General features: G+C 41.6%; 1 long non-coding RNA gene across 1 annotated transcript; it reads left to right on the top strand.

The window, feature by feature from the left end:
* Window positions 1-366: 366 nt before the first annotated feature.
* LOC127771900 (uncharacterized) lies at window positions 367-2,240 on the top strand. The gene is made up of 4 exons (XR_008017231.1): window positions 367-607; window positions 867-1,078; window positions 1,156-1,248; window positions 1,467-2,240. It is a non-coding gene; the product is annotated as an uncharacterized LOC127771900 (long non-coding RNA).
* The last annotated feature ends 2,815 nt before the right edge of the window (window positions 2,241-5,055 follow it).

Here is a 5,055-nt window from a genome sequence, read left to right as displayed (position 1 = left end):
GGGGCAATCAGGTGGCCAGTGGAGGTGATGTTGATGGTATAGCTCAGGGTCATGGGGACAATCAGGTGGCCAGTGGAGGTGAGGTTGATGGTTTAGCCCAGGGTCATGGGGAAAATCAGGTGGGCAGCGGGGGTGATGGTATAGCCCAAACTCATGGGGACAACCTGATGGCCTGTGAAGATGACGGTACTGCCCAGCTTGAAGGTGAAGCTGAAATGGATACAGAGAGTGAAGGCATGTTATTTCACCCTAATCCTCTTAGCCATGTTGTTTCAGTTCAATATAGTTTATTGTATTATTAAATGTGAAATCAAGGTTTCTTTCAGCTCACTAACTATAATTATTTGTACATGTACACCCAGAAGAGGAACCATGGATCAGGGGGAATAATAAAGGAGCAGCTCTGCAGAGGTTGTCCCGATCTCGGCGTGGGAAGCTGCCCGTGGTCATCAAAGAAGGGGACATAAGGCCGCTACAGCCTGTCGTTGCTGCAAAGTTTGCAACTGAATGCAACATTATAGTGAGGAACCATGTGCCTGTGTTTCCCAAATGGAAGGACTACAAGAATTAGTCTGCGATCTGTAGAATGTTTAGGATGAAATTAGCTGTAAGTTCCTATCCAATGCCATTGCAGCTTTAATGCCTACTGATCTATTAATTTATAGACATTCAGAATCATTGTTATTGTAATCCTTATTTACTGCTATCCACCTAAGTACTTCTACAATAGCTGCAACCTTACTATTCTCTTATGTCCCCTTACCAATCTGTTCTTTAATTTGAATAGGCTAGAGGTGCTCCCTTGACATTAACCAATAGGCTAGAGCTTCTTCCTTGCTAATTCTTGTGTTTTTTGATTTGAATAGGCAAAGTTTGATATCGACATAAGAGCTACTCATGTTAAATTTGCTTGTGTCGAAATGATGAAGAAAGCAGTTCGCCAACATCGCTATCACCTGAAGAGGATTTTCTTTAATCCTTTCCCGCTCCATTTGGTGACAAAAAGTTCTCCTATCAAAAGTACGACTGATAAACAGTGGAGTGAACTTGTCAAATCATGGGCATCTGAAAAAAAATGGTATGTTTTGTGCTAAAAGTCTGCCTCCTATATGCTAACTTAGATGCATATTTAACATGATGTTGTTTATGGTGTAGAGAAACTCTGAACTGAACAAAACCAACCGAAGCAAGGTCAAGTACCATCATACAACTGGCTCACGCAGCTACAAGGTGCATTTGGAAAATTTGGTAAGTTACTGCATCTTGCACATATGTCTTGAGAATTATGCTGCATGGTTTCTATTAAAGATTCCATAAGCACATGTAAGTTGCTACAGAAGGGAAAAAATGTAGGATACAAATTGGGTCTAATGGGATGAGTAGTTTTGCCTAGTTAATGTAATGACATTTTGCTTCTATAGGATCTTTACTGTAATACATATTAGTTAATAGTGACCATTCTACAGGGAGACAAGTACAAAGACCAGGAACTTGATGCAGTGGATATGTTCAAGGAGTGCCACTACAGTAAAAAGAAAGGCTACACACCAGATGTCCAGCTTGCTATTATAAGTTAAGTTTTCACAAATAAAGCCCAACCTTAATTTTTGTTGCTGCATCTCATGAACCATGTATTTTTTCTTGCACTACTAGGATGAAATGGAAAACAAGCTGTCTGAACATGCAGAAGATGAAGAGGCCCCTTCCATGACCGAGGTAGTTGCTGGTGTTCTTGCTGAGAAGACCAAGAAACCCACATTTCTGCAGACTGTGGGGATTCAGAGCAGAAAGAAAGGCACACTTAAAGAGCAACTAGCTGCAGAGAAGTTGGCAAAGGATGACCTCAAATCACAAGTGCAAGAGTTGGCGAAGAAGCTACAAGAATCTGAGCAAGCAAGGGTGGCGGAACAACAGGATATGGCATGGAAGCAAGCTGAGACTAATGCAGAGCTTGACCTTCTGTTGAGTAAGATTGGACACCACTAGCCAACTGGGTAAGATGGTCTAGGTCCCTTGGCCACATTGTTGCTTTTTTATTGAATCATTTCTGCTGCTGTTGCTACTGCTGCTGCTGCTTCGCTATGGTGCTGTAGTGGGCAAAGTGACATTTCTGCTCTTGTTGCTGCTGAGCTAGTTATTAGCTCCTTTTGTTGTGATGAAAACTTTGATGCTGGAGTGGCCAATGCCTTGGACATGTGCTGTAGTGGGCAAAGTGACATTTCTGCTCTTGCTGCTGCTGAGATAGTTATTAGCTCCTTTTGTTGTGATGAAAACTTTGATGCTGGAGTGGCCAATGCCTTGGACATGTGCTGGAGTGGCTATTAACTACTGTCATTTGCTTGCGGACACGCTTAATTATGTTGTATGAGATGTGACGACACTTATAATTTGGTGATCTGTACCATTTTTCTTATGGCTACATGTGTTAAGTAATGATGATAAGAACTGGTGTTAATCAATGATAATGACAGATGAAATATTTGTATTTTGCTAAATCTAACAGTAGCCTAATTACAGCTGGGCTGAAATCTAGAAGCAGCCCAATTTGAACTGGGCTGAAATCTCGAAGTAGTCCAATTTGAACCGAGCTGTACTACCACTAAAAGGCAAAACTCGACCAAAAAAAAGGCCTTAGAAAGGCCAACAAAACAATAGATGGGCCAAAACAAAAAACTAAGTTGGGCTATTAATGGGCTGAAAGCTCCTGGAAACCCGAATTGGGCCACATATCAACTAGTCTAAACCCTACATGGCACCGATGACACGTCAGCTTCAACCTTGGCGAACACATGGCAATACGTGGCGAAGCAAATCCGTGATAGAAAATTATCCTACGTGGCAGCCATCCATGACGGATAATTCCGTCACAGCTCACCGGGCTCAGCCCGGCCCAGAGTGAGCTGATTGGTCCAACTGTATGAGTTAGACCCAACACCGTTTCTGGCCATGGGCATCACAGACGGTATCAGAGCCGACTCTTGCAACCCTTGTAGCTATACATGTATATGTGTACGTACACGGGCATATGGTGTATATGGGATGATCCCGAAGTGATTGTATGGCATGATGGATGTGCGCCGAAATCGTACATATATACGTGATGCTAACAGAGGACCATTCTTGGTCAGTTTGAAAAGCCCAGGTATAGATGGAGTTCAACGGGGACGTCAAATCTTCGAGTGTGGGTGTATGTAGCGCCCCGCAATAATTAGAGAAAAAGAGAAAGAAGAGAGAGAGAGAAAAAAAAAAAGAAAAAGAGCAAAGCTAGATAGCAGCCCAGCCCATGCAGCCCAGTAGCTAGCCGGCCCAATAGCAAAAACCAGCCCAAGCATGCAAGCAGCAGTGCAGCTAGAAGTGCAGAGAGAGAGAGAGAGCGCAAAGCAGTAGCAGCGGTACTGTAGCTAGAACAAACCCACCTCGCCAATTCAACCTGAGGGAGACCAGCTTAAATAGGAAGGCAGCCCAGTCACTATTCCTGAATTTTTGCGTTAAAGCGAGGACGAAAAATACAGTGAGTTGCAGTGTTAGGTGTGGTCCAACTGTATGAGATGGACCCAATACCATTTTTAGGCTCTGAGCGTCATAGCAACTAACCACTACTGCAAAAAAAACAAAATATAGAGAGTTATATAGTTGGAGAAGTGGAGGTATGAAGGGGTTGTAATTGGTTGAGAAATGGAGGTAGGTCCCTCCGTTCCAGAATATAGAGAGTTTTATAGTTAACGGAATATAGAGTTTTATAGTTCGAGAATTGGAGGTATGAAGGGTTGTGATTGGTTGAGAAATGGAGGTAGGTCCCTCCGTCCTAGAATATAGAGAGTTCTATAGTTGGAGATCTGGAGCTATGAAGTGGTTATGATTGGTCAAGAAGTGGAGGTAGGTGGGAAAAGTAAATTCTACTGCACGAAAAGCGGAATATAGAGAGTTATATAGTTGGAGAAGTGGAGGTATGAAGGGGTTGTGATTGGTTGAGAGGTGGAGGTAGGTCTCTCCTTCATAGAATATAGAGAATTTTATATTTGGAGAAGTGGAGGTATGAAGGGGTTGTGAATGGTTGAGAAGTAAAGGTAGGTAGGAAAAGTGAATTTTAGAGGGTTGTGATTGGTTGGTGGAGAAGTTATATTTTCGGACAAATCCTAAGTGCTAAAAGTTATTATATTTTGGGACGGAGGGAGTATAGAGCTTGTGATTAGTTAAGCACTCTGGTACTCCCTCCGTCCCAGAACCAGAATATAGAAAGTTTTATACACTGGTGGAGAAACCATCTTTCGTCGGTCGGGCTAATTCCACAATAGTCCCAGTTGCAACAAAAACCGGGACTAAAGATGATCTTTAGTCCCGGTTAAAAAGGGTAACGGGCATATTTGATCTTTAGTCCCGGTTAGTAACACCAACCGGGACTAAAGATCATCTATAGTCCCGGTTCAAATGCTGCCAGGGCCTGTCAGGCCCCCCCGGGATCTTTAGTCCCGGTTAATAACACCAACCGGGACTAAAGATCGTAACTTTAGTCCCGGTTACCAACCGGAACTAAAGATCCCGGCGATCTTTAGCCCCGGTTCATAACACCAACCGGGACAAAAGTCCCACCCCTATATATATGACTTCTTCCTCCTCCAGCTCGAGGAAGCTTCAAAATTTCTTCAAAAAAGAGGGGAGGTCATGCCAAAATTTCTAGTGAATTTATTTTGGTGATTATATACAAATCGGAGGTGCCTAAAAGGTTAGCAACTTCATCCTCCAATGTTTTTTTTTTCATATTACATTTGGAGCTATGTTTTGCACACTTTTTTGTCTCCAAAATTTTGTTGTTAGTTGATGAGAGAGAAAATTTGTGTGGAGAAGAAAGAATATATAGAAATTTAGTTTATTTGCTAAAGAAGGTTTTATAAAATAGTTGAGAAGGAAAATATAGTGAAAGTTAATCTTGATTAATAGAAAACAAAGTAAAATGAAAAATTAAAATAAGTACAACACATTAATATTAGTTTAAAACTTTATAAATAGTAAATATATAATTATTCGGTGTAATATTTCATAATATTTGTATGAATA

The sequence above is a fragment of the Oryza glaberrima genome, chromosome 4 (assembly GCF_000147395.1).
Source record: "Oryza glaberrima chromosome 4, OglaRS2, whole genome shotgun sequence".
NCBI lineage: Eukaryota > Viridiplantae > Streptophyta > Magnoliopsida > Poales > Poaceae > Oryza > Oryza glaberrima.
Note: the sequence above shows the minus strand (reverse complement) of the source record. Positions and strands in the feature narration are given on the sequence as shown.